General features: G+C 49.9%; 1 pseudogene; it reads right to left on the reverse strand.

Annotated features, from left to right (window-relative positions):
- Positions 1 to 1,749: 1,749 nt before the first annotated feature.
- Positions 1,750 to 2,635, reverse strand: LOC146588197 (olfactory receptor 14J1-like; annotated as a pseudogene).
- Between the last annotated feature and the right edge of the window lie 2,917 nt (positions 2,636 to 5,552).

Raw genomic sequence — 5,552 nt, forward strand, 5'->3', positions numbered from 1 at the left:
CTTTACCAAAATAAGCTGCTTTTGCTCCGTAATCTCACAGCCTTAAAAACCACTCTAACAACTGTTCATGGGGGTGCTGCCTGCAAAACCCCTGCACATCCTGCAGCTCTGATGCTTTACAATCGTGAGTAGTGGTGGTCCCTTGCAAATTGGCTGTATTTGGTTGGGTGAGCTGCTGCTCTGCTACCTGCCAGGCAGCTGCCTCCTCTTCATGTTCTGTGCCTGATTCTAAGCTGGAAGGCTTGTTGGGGTCTCTAATGTCGTTGGTGTTGGTGACCACAGGAGAAGATGATCGTGCTGCTGGCACCTCTCCATGCTCCTGGATGGTGCTCAGAGTGATTGCAGGGCATTTGAAGTGCCAGGAGATGTGTTTAGGAGTGCACCAGATCCAGCCTGTGGTGTTTCACTGAGAGTGCAGGAATCACTCTCCAGTGACCCTTCCCAGGACCTCCTCAGTCTCCACTGCTGCTTTGGGGATTATAGAGCCCTCATTTCCCCATGCATACCTGGATTTAGGGTTTTACTTTCTGATTACTCCACTGTGGACTGTCCCTCACTTTGTGAGGCTCCGCTCACTGACCACTCCGCACATGCCATCTCTGGAGATCCCCTGAGCTCTCCTGGGACTCAGATTCCACTCCAGAGGGATGAGCATGTGTTGTCAGCACTGTCACCTCTGGGACAGCCCTGGACAAGTAATTCAGAGATCATTCCCCATCTCCACTGGCACTGGTCACTGACAGATGAACCCTGTATCAAGCCCTCAGTCCCTAACAGATCATGCAGAGACACTAAGCTTCTCCCTCGGATCCCACGGAGTTGACAAGCAGAACAACAGGCCCTTTTATTGTGCAATTCTTTGGGCATATTTTTGACTCCACGTTCTGAAGAATGGCCAGACTTGAGGGACATCACAGGGGAGATCCCCTTTTATTATAGGAAATGTTATTCTGGAGATTAAGTCTGGTGTAAGGGTGCCCATTGTCTGGTCCTGCCTGTGCTCACAGGACACATGAACATAGAATCACAATCCTACCACCACCAGGTTATGAGAATTCATGGGCCATATCCACAGAGTAGAGCACAGAAGGACAGTATGGAAATGAAGAGAACAAATCTAGAAAAGCGAAATTCCTGCTGCTGTGAAGGGCTATGTCTCCAGGAAAGCTGCAGCCTCCATAGGAAGACTATAGCCAGGATATGCCTGCTGTGGCAGTGGTGGAAGAGTCCTGAGAAGTCCAGAGTCTGGCTGCATAAGCTGCTGCCTGACTCCCCTCCCCTCCAGTCCCTCTCCACTTGCAGTGTTGGAGTCCATGGTGACAGCTGGCTGCGACCCTTGCAGAAGCAAGGTGTGAAATCATACCGTTACTGTGGCCGGGGAGCTGAGCTCTCCTAATGGACACAAGACCCGTGGTCTTACCCTGCCTGTACACATCGGAGCCTGACTGTGCTCCAGAACTCCCCTGGTGTTGGTGCTGAAAGAAACTCTGCAAAGGAAAACTCCACATGGCACAGGGGGCATCCAAAGGTGCTCACACTCGGGCTCTGCAGATGAAAGGGCGAGCCTGGCTTCCTGCTTCACCATARTGTCAGATTCAAATGAAAGATTAATGAGGAGACATGACATGAAATTGATATTTTTGTGTCTATTTTTTACCATGGACCCACAAGAAAAGGTAAGAAAGAAATAAATGTACAACACACAGCCTTGATTCTAGATATCATAGTGAGTGAATTCACATGGGATAGCTATTGGTGCTGACCATCTACCCATTGGATCAATTTCTTCAGTGCATCCTTGAGCTCCTTGTTCCTCATGCTGTAGATGAGGGGGTTCACTGCTGGAGGAACCGCCAAGTACAGAACAGCCACCACCAGATCCGGAGATGGAGAGGAGCTGGAAGGGGGGCTTCAGGTAAGCAAAAAAATGAGGGGCTGATAAACAGGGAGACCACAGCCAGGTGCGGGAGGTGCATGGAAAAGGCCTTGTGCCAGCCCTACTCAGAGGGGATCCTCAGCACAACTATGAAGATCTGCACGTAGGACAGCACAATGAAAACAAAACACCCAAAGAATAAACAGGCACTAACTACAATGAGCCCATTTTCCCTGAAGCAGGAGTCTGAGCAGGAGAGTTTGAGGATCTGAGGGATTTCACAGAGGAATGGTCCACTGTGTTGCCTTGGCAGAGGGGTATGGAAAATGTGTTGGCAGTGTGCAGGAGAGCATTGAGAAAACCACTGACCCAAGCAGATGCTACCATTCTGACACAGGCTCTGCTGTCCATGAGTGTACTGTAGTGCAGGCGTCTGCAGATGGCAGTGTAGCAGTCATAGGGCATGACTGTGAGACGATAATACTCTGCAGAACATAAGAAAAAGAAGAAAAAGACCTGAGCAGCACATCGTGAGTAGTAAATGGTCCTGGTGTCCCACAGAGCATTGGCCATGGAATTGGGGACAGTGGTGGAGATGGAGCCAATATCGAGAATAGAGAGGCTGAGGAGGAAGAAGTACATGGGGGTGTGGAGGCAGTGGTCACAGGCTACGTCTGTGATGATGAGACCATTGCCCATGAGGGCAGCCAGATAGATGCCCAGGAAGAGCGAGAAGTGCAAGAGCTGCAGCTCCCCCATGTCTGCGAATGCCAGGAGGAGGAACTCATTGAAAGAGCTGCTGTTGCACATTGGCTCCCACTGGGTATAGAGGACTGTTCAAGGAGGAAAAGACAGTGACAAGTTAGGAGAGACTTTTAAAGGAAAATACATAAATTAATAAAATGTTTCATTTCTTATTAAAAATCCTTCATTGCTTTTATGTTGGGAGGCTCTTTGTGCAGTTTCCTTGCTCGAGCTCTGGTTTGTGCTGGCTCTCTCACGAGCAGCTTGGACTTCTTCTCTTGGGCTCCAGAAGAGTCCGCCCTGCTGTACAGGTAGGGGTACAAGCGCATGGAGGTGGCTACCTCTGACACACTATTTCTGTCAAATGAAATCCCCTCATCTTGTGGAAGGCTTTTCAGCATCTTCACTCCCAATTCTATAGATTAAGCACTACAGAATTGTGTTTTGGGAGTTTCTTTAATATTGTTTATTTTTTTCAATGCCCCTGTCTCCCCTGGGGAGTGCCCTTTAAGAGCAGAACTCCTTGGCATTTCTACTGAGGCCTGAGAGGAAAGCATCTACTGGCACATTGTGCAGAGTGGGGACATCTCAGCTGCCTATTAACCTCATTCCCAGATGTCCTATGTTTGCACAACTTTGAGCTGGTGGGTGATGCTACTTTGAAAACCAACAAACCCCTGCTGACAGCAGAGGAGTCTCATTTCGAAGTGCAGGTCTCCAAACTTTCCTTGCTTTATCCAGGCACCTGATGGAGCTCTCCACGCCCCCCTTCCAGGTAAGGACACACAGGGCTCTTTTCAGCCGACCATATACAGCCTCCAACCACCATCTCCATACTCTCAGCATCTCTGCACCTTCATAGATCTCTAAGATATCACAGCAATGCTATGGAGACAGCAGAGTCCTTCTAGAGGGCAGCTCACAGCCTGGCAGGACACCACAGGAAAACACTCAAAGGACTCTYAGGACAGGAGATGGGCTCTCCTTAAGGGAAAGTCAGTTCATTTCCCAACCCCACAGACTCCTTCTTCTGGAGCTCCACAGATTAGCAGGGAACTGGGGAAACCTCACTCCCAAGCAGACCTCTCTGTTCCTGACTTGCAGCACCAATGTCTGAACTGCAGCTGAAAACTCCCAACCCCACAAAGCACAAAAGCAAGAACAGGAGCATCATGGAGGGGAAACAAGGAGCAAGAGTATGATCCTKCTGCCAAGGGAGGCAAGGAGAGAGAGACATGGGAACTCAGGCAAGGCTTCACCTTTCCCAGCTGGACATGTCACCTTGCCAACAGCAACATTTCAGGGCAGTAGCTCTCAGCCCCTTTGTGGAGCAGCAGTCCCTCTCCTCTGCTGGAGGTCTGCCTGCAGAGCAGGCAGCTAATGGCCTAGAACCCAAGGCTGTCAGGACAGAGGCTCTGCTGAGAGAGAGGGGAGAAATGGGAGGCTTGCTCAAAGGAAAGTGTCTGCATCRGAGGACTAACCATGACTTGCCCAAATCCATCCTCCCATGACCATTCTGTATGCAGTTCACTCTCATTCCTTGCCCATTTCCACTGCCTGGAGCTGTTCCTGCTGCCTGGAGCTTCCTCGGTCGCAACATCTTTCCCTGTCAGTGCTCATAGACCTTGTCTACCCAGTGTGTGCTCAGTTCTGCCCTACAGAAACCTCTCAGGACTGGCCACTGTCCAAGGGCATCTCTGTGCATGCAGGACATAAGGAGTAGGTCACATAAGCCCTGATCAATCCATAAAGGTGACACTGGTGCTGCTGTAGTTGGAGGTAGGGTTGTTGAGGGGATTTCCTGAGCTTTCTCACAGAACTACTGTGTATCCTAGTCCTTGTTAAAACAGAAAACTCTTTCCTTTTTTTCTCCCTGTCAAAATGAGGAAACTAAAAGCCCTGGAAAGAAACCTCCTTCCCTTTTAAGGAGCCTTTTTTCACCTTTCCCTGCAGTGCAGGGACACTGCTGTGTATCACAGCCCTGGGCACACCTGGGTGCATATCATAACTGCACAGCCCTAGAGCCATCCTTAGGAGAAAGTAGCAGCATGCCCTGTTCCTGTGGCAATGTGGCAGGAGATCTCTGCTCTGAAGCATCCCACCCTTCCCTATAAAGCAGTGATCCTTAAAAAAATCTATGAGTTGTGAGATGCAATAGGTTTAGAAGACCCTTCCAGGAACCTCCGTAGCATTGTCCTGCAGCCAGAGACTTACCCTGTCAAGGACTGTGAAGATTTCTCCCACAAGGAGCTCTCCTCTGTCCTCCCACTGCAGACTGCCTTTCACTTCTCTCTGTCATGTCTCATCTCAAGTCTGCAGCAGCAGGCTGCTCTTTGCAGAGGATCTAATTCTGCACAGAGCTGTGCTGCCAGTTTGCCATCAGCACCCTCTGTCCCCGAAGCCTGGCCCTGCCCAGGAGCAGAGGCCCAGCTGAAGGCATGACCTTCTCTGTCCCTTATGCTCCCTCCTCCTGGGAAATGTTCACRGAGATAAAGCAAAATAATCACTTTTGGTCCCTCTCTAAACAACACGGAGTGACCATTTACAGCTTTCTCAGTTGTTTCATCAGAGGACAGTTATCTACAAGAGGTGGAAACGTCCCTCCCTGGATATCCATATTCCCACGTCTTAAGCAGGCGAGACACCTAGAAGCAAACAAGAAGAGAGCTCTTTGACATAAGCATGGACGTGCTTCAGGTTTGGCATGACACAATCTGGGCATTGCATGCCCATTTAGAAGGCCCTGGGCTGGAGTAGAATTCAGTGCCGTACTGTAAACTCCACCAACACATTGGAGGTGGGATTCCCCTTGCCAAAACTGAAGTGGGCACAACAGAAAATGTCTGCATGGGTGCACATTGTCTAAGCTCCATTATAACCACCATAGATGGAGGGTGGGAGTCAGCTGCACACATGCAAACACCTGGTGACA

The sequence above is a fragment of the Rhea americana genome, unplaced genomic scaffold (assembly GCF_003343005.1).
Source record: "Rhea americana isolate MKP2758 unplaced genomic scaffold, rheAme1 scaffold_533, whole genome shotgun sequence".
In the NCBI taxonomy this organism is placed as follows: domain Eukaryota; kingdom Metazoa; phylum Chordata; class Aves; order Rheiformes; family Rheidae; genus Rhea; species Rhea americana.